Raw genomic sequence first — 25,829 nt, 5'->3', positions numbered from 1 at the left:
GTCCAGGGCTGCCTTTTGGTCGTTCAAAGCACTTTGCATTACTAAGCTATTTGGACCATATCCCCATCAGCTGCCACAACTGTGAATCCAGAATGACAGCACAGATTATAAAATGAAAGAAAGTAATAACAACCACCAAAGACTAGCTCATTAGTAAATAGCACTTTATACAAAACCTTTTTAGTAGCTCAAAAATTAATACTAAGTTTGAAATGTTTGACTTCAGCCCAAGAGTAGAATTTCTTTTATGCCATCAGGGTAATCAGTTGAATGATTTCTGGAAAAAAAAAAAAACAACATGAAAAATATGCACTTTCTCCTAGTTCAACAAGTTGGCATGCTGTTTCTACATGTCAGCAGTGGAAAGAAAAAAATCTCTAAGCTTTCCATGATCATAGGTTTTGGAGAAGAATGCTTCTAAACAACCATATTTCTGAAGTAGGCTAAAAATATTTCCACTTACTTACTATTAAATTTACATATCTTGGTAGAGACAAATGTTACCAAATCACAAACTCTCGCCTTTGTATTTTTTAAAAAGCAGGTAATGACTGCATTTTCTACTTGGTAGGTCTGGGAGTAAATTACACTCATTTGTTCCTCTTATCATTTTTATTCAAACTAAAAATAATGATTAAAATGAGCTAGTAAAGCAAACTTGAAGGAAAAGATTGGAAGGGAATAACTTTGCTGATGTGATGAAGGTTGTTCTGAGTGCTCATTTGTATGTCTGAGTAGTATAAATTTTTTGTTATTGTCATTGGGTGCTGCAATACTATTTCCAGAATACCTTTGTATAAATCTTGGTATGAGTATTTGACGCCTGAAGAAAGACTCAAAAATTTGTATTTGAACATCAACAAAAAAATGTGATTTTTAATACCCTTGTCCATATAGTTCTTTATGAATACTGTTATTGTGTGCTAAATATCCTTTTACTTTGTCTTAATTTTTATATGGCAAGGGGTATTAGTTTTCTATTGATGTACGAATAAATAAACACAGACTTAGTGACTTAAAAAAAACCCAAACCTTTTATTATTCTACATTTCTGGAGGTCAGAAGTCTAGAATGGGTTGGCGCGGCTCTATGTTCCTTCTGGAAGCTCTAGGGGAGAATCAATTTTCTTGCCTTTGCCAGCTTCTAGGAACTGCCCACATTCCTTAGCTTGTGTCCCAACCTCTGCTTTTTCATCACATTTCCTTCTTTTATTCCGACACTTATTGCCTCCCTCTTATAAGGACCCTTGTTAATAACAATTACATTGGGCCCAACAAGATAATCCAGAATAATCTTCCCAGCTCAAGATTTTTAATTTAATCACATCTGCAACATCCTTTTGGCAATATAATGTAACATCTTCACAGGTTCTGGGGATTAGTATATGAACATATTTTGGGGGAAGGCATTATTCTGTGTGCATGCACAGGATTTACTATTAGAGTATTTGTGACTACATTTTAAAATATATAAAATATTTTAAAAGAAAACTAATGAAGTATAGATATAGATCAATAAAATGAGGGAAATTTAAAAAATAACCTCTAATTTTACCATCTAGAGATAACCACCACTGAATTATCTGATATATCTTTTCAGATTATTTATTGAGTACATGCCTGCCCACAATTATATATTTTATAAAAATTGAAAGAAGTATGACATTTTACTGTAACTGTTTTTTTCGATATAACAATACTATTAGGAGTATCTTTCATCTTAATAAATATTCACCTTTAGTATATTTACCATCCAAGTATTGCACTTTTTTAATATATCTATACTTATTAGCCCAGTGGATTAATGCTGAAATTTGTATTGGCACATACTTACATCATTTTCTTAGGCTAAATATCTAAACATAGAATTGTTGTGTCAAGGTAGGACATTTTATTTTTTAAATTATTGTAATATGAATTATCAAATTATTATTTGCTAGCTGTATTTAAAACAGTTATTTTCTCAAACCTTCCTGCATCTTGGTAATGTGATTTTATTTTATCTTTGTCAATTTGTTGGAAGGAAATTATATCTGACTTTGGTTTTAGCCTGATCGAATCATGACACAAACTGCTTGCAAGTCAAAATATCAGGAAGTCCATAACAGGGACTTGGATGTAGATTGTACAATTCCGACTAATAGAAGAGAGGAGATGAAAAGTTCCATCCTTTGATTCTTTCATTTGTGCCTTCATTCATTCATTTAATTTTTAGTCTTTACAGATTCCTTTTACGGTTAAGAGGCAGGGGATAAAGCAATGAACAAGACTGTCAAGGTCATTATTTTCATTCTTACTGTCTTGTGTGTGTGTGTAAGAGGGTCTCACACAATAAACAAGCAAACATCTAAGTGAATGAGATAATTTCATATAGTGAAATGTACTGAAAGATGAAACAGGATGGTGTGGAGTACTCTCTATTTGAAATGGGAATAGATTGAATATGAAGGAGCCAGGTATGTGGAGAGCTGGGGACTGAACATTGGGCAGGCAATTGCCCTGAGTTACAAATGAGGGAACTGAGATGAGGTCTGTATGGCTGGAGTGTCTTGTTTTGAGCTGGTTAGCACTGAAGATCAGCAGGGCTTGGTGTGGAGACCTGCAGACCATTGTTAAAAAAAAAATGAACTTTTTCTAACTTCAATGAGAAGCCACTGTGGGATTTTAAGTGGCAAAATATATGATGTAATTTATGGTTGAAACAGCTTACCTTGGCTGATACGTAGAAAATGGTGTGCTATGTTTCCAGAGGGAAAACAGGAAGACCAGCTAGGAGCCTATTTCAAAGGGCTGCTGGATTGATTTAGGGTAGCAGCAGTAGAGATGGAGAAAACTGGGTGGTTTGGGGATGTGTCTTGGATCTATAGTGGTGTTCTTCTCTAGGCTATGGGTACTACACTAAGGAACTGAAATAGGATTCTCTTGTTTATTCCATACTCTCCAAAGCTCCATCCCCAAGCTGCAACGGGTCTTCAGTACTCATCTGATGTTCATTTTAATGAAATAGAAACAGCTACACCCTGATCCAGTAGCAGTCAGAGAGGGCTCTTAATGTGAGTTAGGACTAAATAATTAGAAGTGAAGAATAAAGGCAGTTCTGTCCTATAAGACATTTTTAAGAAACCAATCTTTATAAGTGTTTTTTTGTTTTTGTTTTAAAATTATTTATTTATTTATTTATGGCTGTGTTGGGTCTTCATTTCTGTGCGAGGGCTTTCTCTAGTTGTGGCAAGTGGGGGCCACTCTTCATCGTGGTGCGCGGGGCCTCCCATCATCGCGGCCTCTCTTTGTTGCGGAGCACAGGCTCTAGACACGCAGGCTCAGTAATTGTGGCTCACAGGCCTAGTTGCTCCGCGGCATGTGGGATCTTCCCAGACCAGGGCTCGAACCCGTGTCCCCTGCATTGGCAGGCAGATTCTCAACCACTGCGCCATCAGGGAAGCCCTATAAGTGTTTTTTTTTTGTTTTTTTTTTGTTTTTTTTTCTATTTTGGCTTGCTTGTTATGGGTGCCTGAAATAACCACCAGTTTCTTTCATAGTGAGGCTTTGTTTCCAGAATGCCACTGTATAAACACAAATAACTTATCTAGAAGTAATAACTCATTAGCAGTCTCTAACACTTTAGCACAAATTAGATTATATAAAGATGACTGAATTTAAAGTTGTATGTGTCCTTAAAAGATCTTCTAATGTGATGGTTTGGGCTGAGTTTTCCAGAAGTGGACCTAAGAAGAGGATTAATAATAAATGTTTGGGATTAAAAATATATGTCTAATAAAAAATGTTTATTAGAATTTTTCCCCAGGAAAAAGATTAAGGGAATGAGAGGGAGAAGGGAAGGAAATCAAGCAAGGGTGAACTACCAGGCCAAGTTGCACAGACACAATACAGCAGCAAAGCTCATACCTACAGTTGTTCCATGTGGGGCAAGAGAGCTGGAGTATTGAGCTCCCTGTCCTTCACAGATGTCAGTCATTGGTTAAGGACCGAGACATGGAAACATGAATCCCTGTGTCTGCAGGTAGAGTCGGCTCTCTGTGTCAGCCTGAGGGAAGCCCACTGATGAAGACCCCAAAATACAGGCCATTGGGGAAATAAAAAGCACACCCACCAGGAACTGCACGCACTAAGATGGACAACGGATCTCAAGCATGATAGCATCTGGGTAGTGGGGTCAGGAATAGTAAAGGTCAGGGGTTTTGCAAATATCATCAAAGCCCACAGACAGTTGACTTTAATTTAATCAAAAGGGAGGTTATCCTGGGTGGGCCTGACCTAATCAGACAAGCCCTGTAAAAGACACGTGAAGCAGCAGTAGAAGCTAGCCTATTGACCTTGAAGGAGCAAATTGTTATATTGTGAAGGCCAAATGGGAGGGAACCCTGGGCAGCTTCTAGTGGCTGAGGGCCTCACTCCTACAACTGCAGGAAATTGAATTCAGTCAACCACAAGGGAGCCTGGAAAAGTCTCCACTGGTAGCTTGCTACCCAGAGCCCCAAATGAGATCGCACCCCCTCCAACAGCTTTGAGGCCCTCTGCAAATGTGCCCCATTGTGCTGTATCCAAACTCCTGAGCCATGGAATCTGTGAGATAATAAATGTGAGTTGCAGTAAGTTGCTAAGTTTGTGGTCATTGGTTAAACAGCACAAAAGTCCAATATATAAGAAAACAAATAACCTAATTAAAAAATGGGCAAAAGATCTGAACAGACACCTCACCAAAGAAGATACACAAAAGGCAAATAAGCATAAGAAAAGATGATTAACATCATATGTCATTAAGGAATTGCAAATGAGAACAACAAGGAGATACCTCTACATACCTACTAGAATGGCCAAAATCCACAACATTGACCACACCAAATGCTGGTGAGGACTTGGAACAATACAAACTCTCATCCATTGTGGGTGGGAATGCAAAATGGCAACAGGATGTTTGGAAGATGGTTTGGCAGTTTCTTATAACGTTAAGTATATTCTTATATATGACTCAGCAGTTATACAACCCTTGATATTTACCCAAATAAACTGAAAATTTACATCTAGCCAAAACCCTGCACATTCATGTTTATACTGCTTTCTCACTCTTAAGTTCCCAAACTTGGGAGCAATGAAGGTATCCTTTAGTAGATGAATGAGTAAACAAACTATAGTACATCCATGGGATATTATTCAGTGTTAAAAAGAAAGGAGCTATCAAGCCATGAAAGACATGGAGAAAACATAAATGCGTATAGCTAAATAAAAGAAGCCAATCTGAAAAGGCTACAGACTGTTTGATTCCAGCTATATAACATTCTGGAAAAGGCAACACTATAGAGACAGTAAAAAAGATTAGTGGTTACCAGGGGCTTAGAGGGAGGGAGCGGGGGAGGGAAGAAAGGATGAATAGACAGAACACAGGGGATTTTTTAGGTCAGTGGAACTATTCTGTATGATACTATAATGATGGATAATCATCAAAACCCATAGAATGTACAACACAGAGAGTGAACCCTAGTGTACACTATGGACTTTAGTTAATAATAATGTAGCAATATTGGCTCACCAATTGTAACAAATGTACTACACTAATACAAGATGTTAATAATAGGGGTAACTGGGAAATAGGCATGGGGGAGTATATGGGAAATCGCTATACTTTTCACTCAACATTTGTGTACACCTAAAACTGTTACAGAAAAAAGTCTGTTAAATTAAAAAAAAAACAGAATCAGGATTAGTAATCAGGTCATCCTATTCCATTCTTATTACTCTTATTTCTACTTTACCAACTTTTACTGAGATCCAATTTGTCTCCATAGCCTAATATATGAGTTCATTTTAAAGAAGTTTTATTCTCATTTTCCTGTTGTGTGTGTGTGTGTGTGTGTGTGTGTGTGTGTGTATTATATATATAATATATATATATTCAACTTTATTAATTACAGAATTTAGATCCTTTCCTCTAGATTCAGAGAATTGAGGTAAAAGCTTCAATTGTGTTACTTGAATAGTCTGCTTGCATTTCTTGAAGTTTAACTTGACTATTCTGGTACTACATGAGTTGTTACAAAACAGTATTATGATAATTCTATTTGAACTTCAGGGGAGGCTAATTCTAGTGACTGGTGAAGGTCACTGCCTTTCCCTTGCACCGCTCTTGTGTCTCCTTTCCCCATTTTTGTAGTTTAGAAGGGCCGTTCGGAGTGAGCTTAATGTAGGTATAGTCTGATTCTGGCTGCTGTGCTCCATGGACTCCTTTTTCTAACAAGGTCATTTCCTGAATCAGGAATTTCCTGGTATCACATAGTTCCCACTAAAAATGTATGTCTTAGAGTGATAAACCTGTCCCGGAGCCTTAAAGACTGCATGTAATTTATGCTTATCACACAAATGGTGTCTTACTCTTTTTTCATTTAGAATCATAACAGATATATTTTCATTATGTCATCTTATTATATATATGAATATATGCATATCAATACATATACAGTTAGCCCTCCATATCTTCAGGTTCTGAATCTGCAGATTCAACCAACTGCAGGTTGAAAATATTCAGAAAATAATTCCAGAAAGTTCCATAAAAGCAAAACTTGAAATTACCTTGTGCCTGCAACTATTTAAATAACACTTACATTGTATTATGACTATTTTCATAACATATTCATTGTATTAAGTATTATAAGTGATCTGGAGATTAGTTAAAGTATACAGGAGGAAAATGGTCCCCAGGTTAGGTTCTTTTCACTTCTCTGTTTTCTGCTTCCCTTTATGATTCTCATCTATAAAAGTGTAGAGTGAATTAAGCCTTTTTTTTTTTTTTTTTTCTGCTTTTTCTTTTCTCTCTCCATTCTACTCCAACTGCTTATCTGGGCAATGTTTAAATCATTGCTTTTGCGTTTAGGCTGGGAGACTGCACACTTCTCATTTACGAGCTAACAGTTAATCCTGTGTTTCAGAGGAACCAGAGGGGTAAATCAGACAGCAGTTCCCCTACAGTCTGTTGAATCCTGGCCTTTTCCCAAGAGGAGAAGAGGTTAAAGGGGGCTTATGGATGTATATTTTCCTTGCTTTAGGTTGAATATATATCACCCAACAGGAGTCTAGGTCACTGTAAAGATTCTTGGATCAAAGGGCTCTTTTTTGATGGATCATCCTTTATTTCTCCTGCCTTGTATTTGGTCAGCTGCCCTGAGTCCTGTTTCCAGATTAATGATTCCTGCCTCTGCTCTAACTCAGTTCCCTTCATTTTTTCCTCATAGTTAGAGCATGATTGAGAAAAAAATAAAATTCACATATTTTTACTCCCTCTTACAATGCTGTGGACATGGTCCCCAAGTTGGGTGCTTTTCACTTTTTCTTTGTTTTTGCTCCCCTAGTCTTTTCTTCCCTTCTTTTGCTCCTCTGTTTGTTTTTGTTTTTGTTTTTTTTGTTCCCCTTCTTTTATCTGTAAAAGCTGTTGATGAGTCTTTCAGAATGACTCTCTTCTCCAGTGTGTGCTGTTCTTCTGATAGGGGAGAGACATATAGGATCATGAGGTACCACTTGGTTGAATTCTAAAATGTATTTTTTTTGTCACTTGTATTTCAGAGTGTATTTTATTTTATCACTCTGCTTTTTATTAACACAATGTATATTTCCTTCTTAGTTTGGGTTTTTTGTTTGTTTGTTTCTGTTGTTCTCATTTGGAGAGTAGAGCAAATATCCAAACATTCCAACCTCGGCAGATAACATGTAGAATATGCACTGAAGCTCCTAGGCAAGGGGGATCAGTACAAGGACAGTAACAATCCTGAAAAAACAGTAGTTGGGAAAGTTTTAAAAATTGCTCAATTATACTTTTGTACCCAGCTCCCAAGATTTGTTTTATCACTCTTGTGTCTTTTTCTATGGACAGTTGGAAAAACATTGGAATGCATTCTGAATCAAAGCCCCCATCCCTGACCCCTCCACCAAAAAAAAAAAAAAAAAAAATGCAGAGATAAGTTCAGCCTGTTCAGATACTCTAGTACTTGGGTTAAGGGAACTAGTATTGTTTGAACACATAGGTTTCATCATGCACTGTGCTAGGTACTTTGCTCGTGCAATGGGAATTTAATCCTAAAATAATTCTTTTTGGTTAAACATAATTATCCTTAGACATATTATTCAAGGCATAACATACTGTGGTACAAAATGACCTCGTTTGAACGGTAGAAAAGATGCCATGCTAGCTTTGCCTCTGGGCTTCTCGATTTTAATGCAGAGCACATTAGAGGTGTTATAAATTTCCGAGAGTTTAAATTAATCACAATACTCATGTTCTCCAGCTGGTGATTGATGGTCCCTTAGTAAAAGATATAAAATTATTATGAAGGATTTGAGAATTCATGTTTATTTTTATTAATTTGTTCATTATTTCACTTCCTGACCCAAGAGAATACAAACTTCATGATGGTGTATAGTGCAGGACACATATGATTATATTTGAACTAACTAACAAATATTTGTTGAGTAATGAAAAGAATGATCTTGTACCAAGATGTCTGCAGATGCAACATAAAATATATCCTTGCACATAAATATTATATATATGTATATATATATGAATCTTAAATAAACATTTATGGTGTGATAGGCATTATGTAGAATATTGGGGGTTCAGTAATGAGTAAAAATTAGTATAGACGTATAATTAATTTAAATAAACACAGAAATAAATGTGAAACAGCAACTGTGTCAAATTCTAAGAAGAACTCCATTTCTCAATTAACAAATAGTTTCTGGATACTATGTATTTGTCTATTTGCTTATGACTTTTCCCTATTGCCTCTCCCAACTATGTGGACAGAGATTTGGTCTATTTCATTTACTGCTAAATATATTCCAACCTATAGGACAGTTTCTGGAACATAATAGGTTCTTAATAATATGTATTCAATGAATAAGTGAGAATAAAGATAAATTTGAGGTATTCAAAGCAATTAGTAAAGACAACTCTGACATAACTGAATTCTGTGTTCTGAAGAATGTATAGGTATTATTTAGATGAAAAGAGATGGAAGACTGTGTCAGGCAAAGGGAAATGTTATATAAAAGCCCTGCATTAGAAATAAGTGTAGTGAATATGAAGAAATAAAGAAGGCCAGGGGCAACATGAAGGCAGAAGGAGAGAAAGCATGGCGCTGAGGAGCCAGGTAGGTGGGGAGAGATCTTCTCCAAGACCTTAGTAGATCATGCTAATAAAAATTATCTTTCCTCTTAGAGTGTTGAAAATTACTGAATAAATGTAAACAGTGGAGTGAAATAATCAGATTTGTACTTTAAAACAATCTCTGTTGGTAATTATTCATAGTGAAAGTGGCAGGGACACTCAGAGAGAGAGTATAGTTGAAGAAGAGGACCTAGGATAAAGCTTAGATAGTTTTATTATTTAATGTCTGTTAAAGGAGCATGAGATGTTAAAGGAGTCAGAAAGAAAAAACAGTGAGATAGGAGAAAAACAGGAGTGTGGTAGTACAGTGGAAGGCAAACAAGGGAAATATTTTAAGAGGGGAGGCCACAGTGTTCAATGTTACTGAAAGGTAAGTTGAACTGTAGAAGAATTTATCAACAATGCCCTAGGTATAAAGACATAGAGATGATTGTTGATTTGAGCCAGAGGAAATTAAATGGCTGTGTATTAAACACACACACACACAACACACACACCAAAATAAATCGTAAGACTGTTGGATAAGAACAATAATATGTAACTGAGTCCAGAAGGAACTAAGACTACTGCCAGAAGCCAAATTTCAGAGAGACCTGAACAGCTTAAAACCTGAATGGTAAACCTGAATTAATGATGAAGTTTGGGAGAGAACGTCTTTTCTTTGAACTTAAAACTTTGGGTTTTAACAGTTAAGGTGGGTATAGGAGACAGGGCTTTGGGTATATGCAAAGTGGGGAGTTGGAACTGAGATACTGTAATAAAGGCTAGATCTTCAAATGACTACCAGTGGAGAAAGAATAAACAAAAACAAAGAAACAGAAATCCTGCTCCCAAGGAAAGAGAGACAACAAGGCATTTTGCACTTGTCACTCTCTGATCTTGTTTGGAAAATAAAGTCTATGCTGAAAATCAATAACCAGAGTTCTGCTCTCATTCATATAAGGAGTCTGAATGTTTACTTTTTTAGAGTCTGGAAAACCCACAGACAAGAAATTCTGTTTAATATGCTCACAAGCACCTTGTGACAGACCACGGCATCAATACCAATACTTTTTGGAGAGCAACTCACCTGAAAAGGCTCTCAGAATTCTCACAAATTATGCTCACTCATATATGGGCTCAAATTCCAAATTGCATCACATGTGAAGACACAAGCCACCATGAAATAGAACAAAAACAACAAACAGCAATTTTAAACTCTCAAGGGCAAAAGGTATTGTAATGATTAGGTAAAGACTATAAAATAACTGTATAAAATGTTTAATGAATTAAAAGAGAGCATTTAAAACATGAGAAAGTGATAATAGAAAAGCAAGATTAAACAGGCAACTTTAGAAAAGAACCAAATAAAACTTATAGAATTGCAAAATAGAAATATTTCAGTTAAAACTCAATGAAAGTGTTAAAATTATATTGTGAATAGCTCAAGAGAGAATGGCTTAGTGGTCTGATATAGATATATAATGAAATGTATGAAGAAAAAGAGAATGAAAGAGCTGTAGTTACAGGTATGGTAGATAAAAGAAAGTTTGATATATTTAATTGGAATCCAGAGGGAGAAGTCCAGACAGTTCTGGATAGACAATATTTTAAGGGATAATTTATTAGACTTTTCTAGAATGAAAGACAGAAATGCTCAGATTTAGGAAGCACAATAAAACACAAACATGATAAACAAATGCAATCCATATTTAAGCAAATTTTGGTAAAGTTTTAAATTTCCAAAAATAAAGAGAAGATCTTAAAAGAATCCAAAATGAAACAAAAATTATGCATAAAGAAAAAGCAATAAGGGACTTCCCTGGTGGTCCAGTGGGTAAGACTCCATGGTCCCAATATAGGGGGCCCGGGTTTGATCGCTGGTCGGGGAACTAGATCCCACATGCATGCCGCAACTAAAAGTTTGCATGCCGCAACAAAGGGTCTGCATGCCGCAACTAAGATCCCGCATGCTGCAATGAAGTTCCCACATGCCGCAACTAAGACCCGACGCAGCCAAAATAAATGAATAAATAATAATAATAATAATAATAAAACAATGATACCAATAGCAGACTTCTCTTGAGCACCAACTGAATTTAGAAAATTGTACAGAAAATTTAAAGAGTTAATTTAAGTAACTATCAATATATGATTTTTTATGTAAGTAAACCATAATTTATGAATGAGGCAGAACAATTCATTTTTTAGATACGTTGTAGAAATTTTATCAGCAATACATTCTCACTAGCAGAACTTCTAAATGATGTATTTCAGGAACAATTATGTTGAATATAGAGAAAAAGACTTATGGCAAACAAAATAAAATGGTAAACATATGCAGAAACAAAAAAAAAAAAACAAAAATGTTGAAATAAAAGAATAATATCCTCATAAGATTATTTTGAGAATTAAAAAGATAATAGTTTTAAAGTGTTTCAAGTAGTGCTATGAACACGGCCAACATTTTATAATTGTTTGTTAAATAAGTAAGAAAACAAATGAGGGGATATATCACTAACATAGAACTAAAATATTTGACAAAGAAAGCATGAATGTTTAATAGTGTTGAGTACTTTATGATCATAGTTAAAATACATAAATTCTATTTGGTGAAGAAATATATATTGTCTTCCTTTAGAATTTATTTAGTGTGTTTAAATTTAATCATTAAAATATACAATTAAATTATTAGATATCAAAATGCATGTGGGATAAATGGAAAAATATCAATCAATTTGAAATATCAATTTTAGATGGATTTTTGAGATACTAGTCTGTCATCTTCTCAGTCTGCTAGCTTTCCAATTAAAATTGTTATTCCTTGGCCCAACAACTTGTCTCTCGGTTTATTGGCCTGTTGTGTGGTGAGCAGAGTGAGGTTGGGCTCAAGAACTTGTCCAAGGCCTGGACTCAGCTCAAGATGGTGGAGTAGAAGGATGCGAGCTCACCCACTTCTCACAAAAACACCAAAATCACAACTAACTGCTGAAAAACCATCAACAAAAAAATGCTGGAACCTACCAAAAAAGGCCACCCTACATCCAGAGACAAAGAGGAGGCCTCAGTGAGACAGTAGGAGGGGCACAATTATGATAAACTCAAATCTCGTATCCACCAGGTGGGCAACCCACAAACTGGAAAACAATTATACCAGAGACATTATCCCACAGGAGTGAAAGTTCTGAGCCCAACTTCAGGCTCCCCAGCCTGGGAGTCTGGCAGCGGGAGGAGGAGTCCCCAGAGAATCTAGCTTTGCAGGTTAGTGGGGTTTGATTACAGAACTTCCACAGAACTGGGGGAAACAGAGACTCTACTCTTAGAGGTGCACACAGACTCATGCACAGCAGGACCCAGGGAAAAAGCAGTGACCCCATAAGGGACTAGGCCAGACCTACCTGCTAGTACAGAAGAGTCTCCTGCAGAGGCAGGGGGAGGTTGGGACTCATTCTGGGGACAAGTACACTGGCAGTAGCAGTCCTGGGAAGTACCCATTGGCATGAGCCCTCCTGGAGGCCACCATTAACCACACCAAACAGCCTGGAGGCTCCAGTGCTGGGACGCCTCAGGCCAAACAACCAACAGGGTGGGAACACAGCCCCACCCATCAGCAGACAAGTGGATTAAAGTTTTACTGAGCACGGCCATGCCCACCAGAGGGACAAGACCCACCTCCACCCACCACCAGTCCCTCCCATCAGGACGCTTGCACAAGCCTCTTAGATAGCTTTATCCACCAGAGGGCAAACAGCAGAAGCAAGAAGAACTACAGTCCTGCAGCCTGCGGAATGGAATCCACAATTGCAGAAAATTAGACAAAATGAAACTGCGAAGGCCTATGTCCCAGATGAAGGAACAAGATAAAACCCCAGAGAAACAACTAAGTGAAGTGGAGATAGGCAGTCTTCCAGGAAAAGAATTCAGAATAATGATAGTGAAGATGATTCAGGATCTCAGAAAAATAATGGTGGCAAGGATCGGGAAGATGCAAGAAATGTTTAACAAAGACCTAGAAGAACTAAAGAACAAACAAACAAAGATGAACAATACAATAACTGAAATGAAAAATATACTAGAAGGAATCAATAGCAGAATAACTGAGGCAGAAGAATGCACAAGTGACCTGGAAGACAGAATGGTAGAAATCACTGCCATGGAACAGAATTAAAAAAAAAGAGAATGAAAAGAAATGAAGACAGTCTAAGAGACCTTTGGGACAACATTGAATGCACCAGCATTTGCATTAGAGGAGACCCAGAAGGAGAAGAGAGAGAGAAAGGACCTGAGAAAGCACTTGAAGAGATAATTGCTAAAAACTTCCCTAACGTGGGAAAGGAAACAGTCACCTAAGTCCAGGAAGTTCAGAGAGTCCCAGGCAGGATAAACCCAAGGAGTAACACCCCAAGGCACATAGTAATGGTGTGGACAAAAATTAAAGACAAAGAAAAAATATTAAAAGCAGCAAGGGAAAAACAACAAGTAACATACAAGGGAACTCCCATAAGGTTATCAGCTGATTTTTCAGCAGAAATTCTGCAGGCCAGAAGGGAGTGGTATGATATATTTAAAATGATGAAAGGGAAGAATCTACAACCAAGAATACTCTACCCAGCAAGGCTCTCACTCAGATTCGATGGAGAAATCAAAAACTTCACAGACAAGCAAAAGCTAAGAGAGTTTAGCACCACCAGACCAGCTTTGCAACAAATGCTAAAGGAACTTCTCAAGGCAGGAAAGAGACCAGCAACTTAAAACGACCTTGTACATATATAGATCAAAACGTCATGGGAACAGCAAACCCAAGAACTACAAAAGATACACACACACACACAAACACACACAAAAAGAAAAGAAAAAAAAAGAGAAAACAACACAAACAGAAGATTAAACATGGTCATCAAACCACAGGAGAAGAGAACAGGAGAAGAAGGGAAGAAAAATGACCTAAAAAAAACCCCAAAACAATTCAGAAAATAGCAATAGGAACTTACATATCAATAATTACCTTAAATGTAAATGGATTAAATTCTCAAACCAAAAGACATAGACTGGCTGAATGGATAGAAAAACAAGACCCATATATATGCTGTCTGCAAGAGACCCTCCTCAGACCTAGGGACACATATAGACTGAATGTGAGGGGATGGAAAAAGTATTCCATGCAAGTGAAGATCGAAAGAAAGCTGGAGTAGCAATACTCATATCAGACAAAATAGACTTTAAAATAAAGACTGTTAAAAGAGACAGGAAGGACACTACATAATGATCAAGGGATCAATCCAAGAAGATGTAACAGTTATGAATATATGTGAACCCAACATAGGAGCACCTCAATATATAAGGCAAATACTAGCAACCATAAAGGGAGACATTGACAGTAACACAATAATAGTGGGGGACTTTAACACCCCATTTTCATCAATGGACAGATGATCCAGACAGAAAATCATTAAGGAAACACAGGCCTTAAATGACACATTAGACCAGATGGACTGAATTGATATTTATAGAGCATTCCATACAAAAGCAGCAGAATACACATTCTTCTCATGTGCATATGGAACATATTCCAGGATTGACCACATGCTATGCCACAAAGTGAGCCTCTGTAAGAAAATTTAAATCACATCAAGCATCATTTCTGATCACAACACTATGAAATTAGAAATCACTACAAGAAAAAACAGTAAAAAACACAAACATATGGTTGCTAAACAATATGCTACTAAACAACCAATGGATCACTGAAGAAATCAAAGAGGAAATCAAAAAATACCTAGAGACAAATGAAAACGAAAGCACAGTGATCCAAAACTTATGGGATGCAACAAAAGCAGTTCTAACAGGGAAGTTTATAGCAATAAAATCTTAACTCTGGAAACAAGAAAAACCTCAAACAACCTAATCTTACACCTAAAGCAACTAGAGAAAGAACAAACAAAACCTAAAGTTAGTAGAAGGAAAGAAATCATAAAGTTCAGAGCAGAAATAAATGAAATAGAGATGAAGAAAATAATAGCAAATATCAATGAAACTAAAAGCTGGTTCTTTGAAAAGATAAATAAAATTGATAAACCTCTAGCCTGACTCATCTAGAAAAAAAGGGAGAGGACTCAAATCAGTAAAATTAGAAATGAAAAAGAAGTTACAGCTGACACCACAGAAATACAAAGGACCATAAGAGGCTACTACAAGCAACTGTATGCCAACAAAACGGACAACCTGGAAGAAATGGACAAATTCTTAGAAAGGTACAATCTCCTGAGACTGAAAGAGGAATAAATAGAAAAGGTGAACAGACCATTCACAAGAACTGAAATTGAAACTGTGATTTAAAAAATCCCAATAAACAAAAGTCCAGGACCAGATGTCTTCACAGGTGAATTCCATCAAACATTTAGAGAAGAGCTAACCCCTAACCTTCTGAAACTATTCCAAAAAACTGCAGAGGAAGGAAAACTCCCAAACTCATTCTACAGCCACCATCATCCTGATACCAAAACCAGACAAAGATACCACAAAAAAAGAAAATTACACGCGAATATCACTGATGAACATAGACACAAAAATCCTCAACAAAATACTAGCAATCTGACTCCACCAATACATTAAAAGGATCATACACCATGATCAAGTGGGATTTATCCCAAGGATGCAAGGATTCTTCAATATATGCAAATCAATCAATGTGATACACCACATCAACAAATAGAAGAATAAAAACCATATGATCATCTCAATAGATGCACAAAATTCAACACCCATTTATTATAAAGACTCCAGAAAGTGGGCACAAAGGGAACATAACTCAACATAATAGAAGCCTTATATGAGAAACCTACAGCTAACATCATAATCAATGGTGAAAAGCTAAAAGCATTTCCTCCAAGATCAGGAATAAGACAAGGACGCATTTCTATATACTAACAACAAAAGATCAGAAAGAGAAATTCAAGAAACAATCTTATTTACCATCACATCAAAAAGAATAAAATACCCAGGAATAAAGCTACCTAAGGAAAATAAAGACACATACTCTGAAAACTGTAAGATACTGATGAAAGAAATCAAAGACGACACAAACAGATGGAAAGATATACCATGTTTTTGTATTGGAATAATCAATATTGTCAAAATGACTATACTACCCAAGGCAATCTACAGATTCACTGCAATCCCTAACAAATTACCAATGGCCTTTTTCACAGAACTAGAACAAAAAATCCTAAAATTTGTATGCAGACACAAAAACCCCCAAATAGCCAAAACAATCTTGAGAAAGAAAAACAGAATTGGAGGAATCAGGCTCACTGACTTCAGGCTATACTACAAAGCTATAGTCATCAAAACAGTATGGTACTGGCACAAACATTGGAAATATAGATCAATGGAACAGAATAAAAAGCCCATAAATAAACCCATGCACCTATGGTCAATTAATCTACAACAAAAGAGGCAAGACTATACAATGTATGAAAAACAGTCTCTTCAATAAATGGTGCTGGGAAAACTGAACAGCTACATGTAAAAAATGAAATTTTCTTTAACACCATACATAGAAATAAACTCAAAATGGATTAAAGACATAAAAGTGAAATCGGATTTTATAAAAATCTTAGAGGAAAACATAGGCAGAACACACTGTGACATAAATTGCAGGAATATCTTTTTCAATCTGTTTCCCAGAGTAATGGAAATAAAAACAAAATAAACAAATGAGACCTAATTATATTCAAAAGCTTTTGCACAGCAAAGGAAACCATAAACAAAACAAAAAGACAACCCACACAATGAGAGAAAATATTTATCAATGATGTGACCAACAAGGGATTAGTCTCCAAAATTTACAAACAGCTTCTGTGGCTTAATATCATCAAAACAAACAACACAATCAAAAAATGGGCAGAAGATCTAAATTGACATTTCTCCAAAGAAGACAAGAGACATAAGAAAAGATGTTCAACATTGCTGATTATTAAAGAATGCAAATCAAAACTACAATGAGATATCACCTCCCACCAGTTAGAATGGTTATCGAAAAATGCACAAACAATAAATGCTGGAGAGGGTGTGGAGAAAAGGGAACCCTCCTACACTGTTGGTGGGAATGTAAATTGGTAGAGCCACTATGGAGAACAATGTGGAGGTTCCTTAAAAAACTAAAAATAGAACTACCATATGATACTGTAATCCAACTCCTGGGCATATACACAGAGAAAAACATGGTCTGAAAAAATACATGCACCCCAGTGTTCATTGCAGTGCTGTTTACAATAGTCAAGACATGAAAGCAACCTAAATGTCCATCGGCAGAAGAATGGATAAAGAAAATATGGTACATATATATATATAATGGACTATTACTCAGCCATTAAAAAGAATAAAATAATGCCATTTGAAGCAACATGGATGGACCTAGAGATTGTCATACAGAGTGAAGTAAGTCACACAGAGAAAGAGCTATATTGTATGATATCACTTATAAGTGGAATCTAAAAAAAAATGATACAAATGAACTTATTTACAAAACAGAAACAGACTCACAGACTTAGAAAATGAACTGATGGATACTGGGGTGAGGGATAGTTAGGGAGTTTGGGATTGACATGTACACACTGCTATAATTCAGAAAGAGACATGCACCACAATGTTCATTGCAACACTATTTACAATAGCCAGGACATGGAACCAACCTAAATGTCCATCGACAGATGAATGGGTAAAGAAGATGTGGCACATATATACAATGGAATATTACTCAGCTATAAAAAGAAATGAAATTGAGTTATTTGTAGTGAGGTAGATGGACCTAGAGTCTGTCATACAGAGTGAAGTAAGTCAGAAAGAGAAAAACAAATACCGTATGCTAATGCATATATATGGAATCTAAAAAAAAAATAAAATAAAATAATGGTACTGATGAACCTAGTTGCAGGGCAGGAATAAGGAGGTAGACCTAGAGAATGGACTTGATGACATGGGGTGGGAGGGCGAAGCTGGGACAAAGTGAGAGTAGCATCGACGTATATACTCTACCGAATGTAAAATAGTTGGCTGGTAGGAAGCAGCAGCATAGCACAGGAAGATCGGCTCGGTGCTTTGTGATGACCTAGAGGGGTGGGATAGGGAGGATGGGAGGGAGGCTCAAGAGGGAGGGGATATGGGGACATGTGTATGCATATGGCTGATTCACTTTGTTGTGCAACAGAAACTAAACAATTATACTCCAATAAAGATGTATTTTTTAAAAAAAGCAAAAAAATAAAATAAATAAAATTGATAACCCACAAAGACCTACTGTATAGCCCAGAGAACTCTGCTCAATATTCTGAAACAACCTAATTGTGAAAAGAATTTGAAAAGAATAGATACATGTATATGTATAAGTGATTCACTTTGTCATTCACCTGAAACTAACACAACATTGTTAGTCAACTATACTCCAATATAAAATAGTTTTAAAAAATAATTTTAAAATATCAATATTAAATACCAATTTAAAAGAAGGCATATTTTATTAATGAGAATGTAAATGAGTAGCAGTAGAAAACAGAATGGGTTGAAAGAAACACTTGTAGGGATTATCAGATTTTACCTTTAAAAAATTCATCTATATGTAATTCGCAAGAGACTCATATAAGACATAAAGACTCAGGGAGGTTGAAAGAAAAAACATAGAATCATCAACTAAGATAAAGCTATTACAGTTATTTTAATATCAGACAAAATAGACCCTAAGGCAAAAAAATCATTATTGGGGATAAAAGCTTTCAATTCATATGAGGAATATAGAGCAATTTTACTTTTTTTTTTGCATATAATAACATAGTCAAAGATGTACTATAAAGAAAAAAAGTGACAGATGGCAGGCAGAACGTAATAAATCTACTATCATACAGGGAGATGTCATTCAACTTGCTACTATGAGATCCAAAACCCAAACTTAGTAAAGAAATGGAAGGTTTGAACAACACAGTTAATAAGCTTGTTTTCAAGAACATACGTTGAACCCTGAATCCCAAAATTAAAGAGCATGTCATTTTTTTTCAAGCACATATAAGATATACATAAAATTGGCTTTGAAATAAACTGTAATGCAAATTTAACCAAACTCCAAATTATTAATAACAAGCAATTTTATAAAACTACTGTAGTGTTGTTGAATTGGAAATAAATATAAGAAGAAGATAATGTTAAAATACCAAATATAATTATAAATTAGATATTACACTTCCAAATAACTAATTGGTCAAAGAAGAAAACATAAATATTTAAACATGAATGAAAAAAATAATATAAGTACTCCATATTAAAACTGAGCTAAATATTTTTTTATGAAAAAAAAAGAAAGGCTAAAAATAATGAGATAAGCATTCATCTTAAAAACTTAAGGAAAAATAGGAAAATGAACCCAAAGAAAGCAAAAGGAAGGATAAATATATATAGCCTACCAAAATTCATTCAAGAAAATGTATAAAAAATTAATAGTCTAGGAATCATTTAAAAGTTTTGAATAGGCTCAGTAAAAAAAAAAAATTCCAAATGATTTTAGGAGGAAATTATAAAAAATATTTAAATCATAGGTAACTCCATTTCTATACAAAGTCTTTGAGGAAAAATAAATGTAGAAAAATTTTAGCAAGATTGTATTTAAATGGTAAGAAAGAAGCCATATTAAAGTGGCTTGAAGAATGAATAGAAAAGGTAGAAATTAATTTACCAAATATTAATAAAACTTTTCAAAACTGCCTGAGAAATGAAAGAGAGAGAAGGAAGTAGCTTGAGGTATGGTTTGAATGAGCTTATACTTGCAGAGACTTCAGCATATTGAAAAGCCATAGGAGAATATTATCAGCCATAAAAAAGAAGGAAATCTTGTCATTTGTGAAAACATGGATGGACCTGGAGGGCATTATGCTAAGTGAAATTAGGCAGACAAAGACAAATACTGTAACATCTCACTTACATGTGGAACCTAAAACAAACAAACAACAACAACAACAACAAAAACTAATTTATAGGGAACCGATGGGAGGTTGCCAGAGATGAGGGATTAAGGGGTGGAAGAAATGGGTGAAGGAGGTGAAAGAGTACAAACTTCCAAATATGAAATAAATAAGTCCTGGGAATGTAACGCACACCATTGTGATTATAGTTTATAATAATATATTATAATCTGAAATTTACTAAAAGAGTAGATCTTAAAAGTTCTCATCACAAGGAAAAAATGTGTAACTGTGTAGTGATGGATGTTAACTACAATTATTATAGTGATTATTTTGCAATATATAAAATATCAAATTATTATATGTACACCTGAAACTAGTATAAAGTTACATGTCAATTATACCTCAATTTTTTAAAAGAAAGAAAGAAAAAACATAGGAAAGTCTCAGTTGACAGAGACTATCTCTCTTTTTTTTTTTTAATTTTGTTACCTTCCTCTCCTTTTTTTTTTTTTAATATCTTTATTGGAGTATAATTGCTTTACAATGGTGTGTTAGTTTCTGCTTTATAACAAAGTGAATCAGTTATACATATACATATGTCCCCATATCTCTTCCCTCTTGCATCTCCCTCCCTCCCACCCTCCCTATCCCACCCTCTAGGTGGTCACAAAGCACTGAGCTGATCTCCCTGTGCTATGTGGCTGCTTCCCACTAGCTATCTATTTTACATTTGGCACTGTATATATGTCCATGCCACTCTCTCACTTTGTCCCAGCGTACCCTTTCCCCTCCCCGTATGCTCAACTACATTCTCTAGTAGGTCTGAGACTTAATTCCCATCTTGCCCCTAGGTTCTTCATGAGCACTGTTTTTTGTGGGTTTTTTTGTTTGTTTTTTTTTACATACCATATATATGTGTTAGCATACAGTATTTGATTTTATCTTTCTGACTTACTTCACTCTGTATGACAGACTCTAGGTCCATCCACCTCACTACAAATAATTCAATTTCAGTTCTTTTTATGGCTGTGTAATATTCCATTGTATATATGTGCCACATCTTCTTTATCCATTCATCTGTTGATGGACACTTAGGTTGCTTCCATGTCCTGGGTATTTAGGTTGCTTCCATGTCCTGGCTATTGTAAATAGAGCTTCAGTGAACATTTTGGTACATGACTCTTTTTGAATTATGGTTTTCTCAGGGTATATGCCCAGTAGTGGGATTGCTGGGTCGTATGGTAGTTCCATTTTTAGTTTTTAAGGAAGCTCCATACTGTTCTCCATAGTGGCTGTATCAATATACATTCCCACCAACAGTGTAAGAGGGTTCCCTTTTCTCCACACCCTCTTGAGCATATATTGTTTGTAGATTTTTGATGATGGCCATTCTAACCAGTGTGAGATAATATCTCATTGTACTTTTGATTTACATTTTTCTAATGATTAATGATGTTGAGCATTCTTTCATGTGTCTGTTGGCAATCTGTATATCTTCTTTGGAGAAATGTCTATTTAGGTCTTCTGCCCATTTTTGGATTGGGTTGTTTGTTTTTTTGATATTGAGCTGCATGAGCTGCTTGTAAATTCTGGAGATTAATCCTTTGTCAGTTGCTTCATTTGCAAATATTTTCTCCCATTCTGAGGGTTGTCTTTTCATCTTGTTTATGGTTTCCTTTGCTGTGCAAAAGCTTTGAAGTTTCATTAGGTCCCATTTGTTTATTTTTGTTTTTATTTCCATTTCTCTAGGAGGTGGGTCAAAAAGGATCTTGCTGTAATTTATGTCATAGAGTGTTCTGCCTATGTTTTCCTCTAAGAGTTTTAGAGTGTCTGGCCTTACATTTAGGTCTTTAATCCATTTTGAGTTTATTTTTGTGTATGATGTTAGGGAGTGTTCTAATATCATTCTTTTACATGTAGCTGTCCACTTTTCCCAGCACCACTTATTGAAGAGTGTATCTTTTCTCCACTGTATATTCTTGCCTTCTTTATCAAAGATAAGGTGACCATATGTGCATGGGTTTATCTCTGGGCTTTCTATCCTGTTCCATTGATCTATATTTCTGTTTCTGTGCCAGTACCATACTGTCTTGATTACTGTAGCTTTGTAGTATAGTCTGAAGTCAGGGAGCCTGATTCCTCCAGCTCCATTTTTCTTTCTCAAGATTGCTTTGGCTGTTCGGGGTCTTTTGTGTTTCCATACAAATTATGAAATTTTTTGTTCTTGTTCTGTGAAAAATGCCAGTGGTAGTTTGATAGGGATTGCATTGAATCTGTAGATTGCTTTGGGTAGTAGAGTCATTTTGACAATATTGATTCTTCCAATCCAAGAACATGGTATATCTCTCCATCTATTTGTATCATCTTTAATTTCTTTCATCCATGTTATAATTTTCTGCATACAGGTCTATTGTCTCCTGAGGTAGGTTTATTCCTAGATATTTTATTCTTTTTGTTGCAATGGTAGCTGAGAGTGTTTTCTTAATTTCACTTTTAGATTTTTCATCATTAGTGTATAGGAATGCAAGAGATTTCTGTGCATTAGTTTTGTATCCTGCAACTTTACCAAATGCATTGATTAGCTCTAGTAGTTTTCTGGGAACATCTTTAGGATTCTCTATGTATAGTATCCTGTCATCTGCAAACAGTGACATCTTTAATTCTTCTTTTCCAATTTGGATTTCTTTTATTTCTTTTTCTTCTCTGATTGCTGTGGCTAAAACTCTGAAAACTATGTTGAATAATAGTGATGAGAGTGGGCAAATTTTTCTTATTCCTGATCTTAGTGGAAATGGTTTCAGTTTTCCACCATTGAGGACGATGTTGGCTGTGGGTTTGTCATATATGGCCTTTGTTATGTTGAGGAAAGTTCCCTCTATGTCTACTTTCTGGAGGGTTTTTATCATAAATGGGTGTTGAATTTTGTCAAAAGCTTTCTCTGCATCTGTTGAGATGATCATATGGTTTTTCTCCTTCACTTTGTTAATATGGTGTATCACGTTGATTGATTTGCGTATATTGAAGAATCCTTTCATTCCTGGGATAAACCCCACTTGATCATAGTGTATGATCCTATTAACGTGCTGTTGGATTCTGTTTGCTAGTATTTTGTTGAGGATATTTGCATCTATGTTCCTCAGTGATATTGGCCTGTAGTTTTCTTTCTTTGTGACATTTTTGTCTGGTTTTGGTATCAGAGTGATGGTGGCCTCGTAGAATGAGTTTGGGAGTGTTCCTTCCTCTGCTATAGTTTGGAAGACTTTGAGAAGAATAGGTGTTAGCTCTTCTCTAAATGTTTGATAGAATTCGCCTGTGAAGCTATCTGGTGCTGGGGTTTTGTTTGTTGGAAGATTGTTAATCACAGTTTCAATTTCAGTGCTTGTGATTGGTCTGTTCATATTTTCTATTTCTTCCTGGTTGAATCTCGGAAGGTTGTGAATTTCTAAGAATTTGTCCATTTCTTCCAGGTTGTCCATTTTATTGGCATATAGTTGCTTGTAGTAATCTCTCATGATCCTTTGTATTTCTGCAATGTCAGTTGTTACTTCTCCTTTTTCATTTCTAATTCAATTGATTTGAGTCTTGTCCCTTTTTTTCTTAATAAGTCTGGCTAATGGTTTATCAATTTTGTTTATCTTCTCAAAGAACCAGCTTTTAGTTTTATTGATCTTTGCTCTCGTTTCCTTCATTTCTTTTTTATTTATTTCTGATCTGATCTTTATGATTTCTTTCCTTCTTCTAACTTCGGGGTTTTTTTGTTCTTCTTTCTCTGCTTTAGATGTAAGGTTAGGTTGTTTATTTGAGATGTTTCTTGTTTGTTAAGGTAGGATTGTATTGCTATAAACTTCCCTCTTAGAACAGCTTTTGCTGCATCCCGTAGGTTTTGGGTCATCGTGTTTTCATTGTCATTCCTTTCTAGGTATTTTTTGATTTCCTCTTTGATTTCTTCAGTGATCTCTTGGTTATTAAGTAGTGTGTTGTTTAGTCTTAGTTTCATAGCATTGTGGTCAGAAAAGATACTTGATACGATTTCAGTTTTCTTAAATTTACCAAGGCTTAATTTGTGACCCAAGATATGATCTATCCTGGAGAATGTTACATGAGCAGTTGAGAAGAATGTGTATTCTGTTGTTTTTGGATGGAATGTCCTATAAATATCAGTTAAATCCATCTTGTTTAATGTATCATTTAAAGCCTGTGTTTCCTTATTTATTTTCATTTGGGGTGATCTGTCCATTGGTGAAAGTGGGGTGTTAAAGTCCCCTAGTATGATTGTGTTAGTGTCGATATCCCCTTTTATGGCTGTTAGTATTTACCTTATGTACTGAGGTGCTTCTATGTTGGGTGCATAAATATTTACAATTGTTATATCTTCTTCTTGGATTGATCCCTTCACCATTATGTAGTGTCCTTCTTTGTCTCTTGTAATAGTCTTTGTTTTAAAGTCTATTTTGTTGGGTATGAGAATTGCTACTCCAGCTTTGTTTTGATTTCCATTTCCATGGAGTATCCTTTTCCATCCCCTCACTTTCAGTCTGTATGTGTCCCTAGGTCTGAAGTTGGTCTCCTGTAGACAGCATAATATGGTCTTTTTTTGTATCCATTCAGCCAATCAATGTCTTTTGGTTGTAGCATTTAATCCATTTACATTTAAGGTAATTATCGATATGTATGTTCCTATTATCATTTTTTTATTGTTTTGGATTTATTATTGTAGGTCTTTTCCTTCTCTTGTGTTTCCTGCCTAGAGTAGTTCCTTTAGCATTTGTTGTAAAGCTGGTTTCGTGGTGCTGAATTCTGTTAGCTTTTGCTTGTCTGTAAAGGTTTTAATTTCTCCATCAAATCTGAATGAGATCCTTGCTGGGTAGAGTAATCTTGGTTTTAATTTTTCTCCTTCATCACTTTAATATGTCCTGCCACTCCCTTCTGGCTTGCAGAGTTTCTGCAGAAAGATCAGCTGTTAAACTTATGGGGATTCCCTTATGTGTTATTTGTTGTTTTTCTGTTGCTGCTTTTAAAATGTTTTCTTTGTATTTAATTTTTGGTAGTTTGATTAATATGTGTCTTGGCGTGTTTCTCCTTGGACTTATCCTGTATGGTACTCTCTGTGCTTCCTGGACTTGATTAACTATTTCCTTTCCCATATTAGGGAAGTTTTCAACTATAATCACTTCAAATATTTTCTCAGTCCCTTTCTTTTTCTCTTCTTCTTATGGGCCCCCTATAATTCGAATGTTGGTGCATTTAATGTTGTCCCAGAGGTCTCTGAGACTGTCCTCAATTCTTTTCATTCTTTTTTCTTTAATCTGCTCTGTGGTAGTTATTTCCACCATTTTATCTTCCATGTCACTTATCCGTTCTTCTGCCTCAGTTATTCTGCTATTGATCCCTTCTAGAGAATTTTTAATTTCATGTATTGTGTTGTTCATCACTGTTTGTTTGCTCTTTCGTTCTTCTAGGTCCTTGTTAAACATTTCTTGTATTTTCTCCATTCTATTTCCAAGAGTTTGGGTCATCTTTACTATCATTATTCTCAATTCTTTTTCAGGTAGACTGCCTATTTCCTCTTCATTTGTTAGGTTTGGTGGGTTTTCGCCTTGCTCGTTCATCTGCTGTGTGTTTTTCTGTCTTCTCATTTTGCTTATCTTACTGTGTTTGGGGTCTCCATTTCACAGGCTGCAGGTTCATAGTTCCTGTTGTTTTTGGTGTCTGTCCCCAGTGGCTAAG

Source organism: Eubalaena glacialis, chromosome 5, assembly GCF_028564815.1.
Source record: "Eubalaena glacialis isolate mEubGla1 chromosome 5, mEubGla1.1.hap2.+ XY, whole genome shotgun sequence".
Lineage (NCBI taxonomy): Eukaryota > Metazoa > Chordata > Mammalia > Artiodactyla > Balaenidae > Eubalaena > Eubalaena glacialis.
This window is presented reverse-complemented; position numbering follows the sequence as displayed.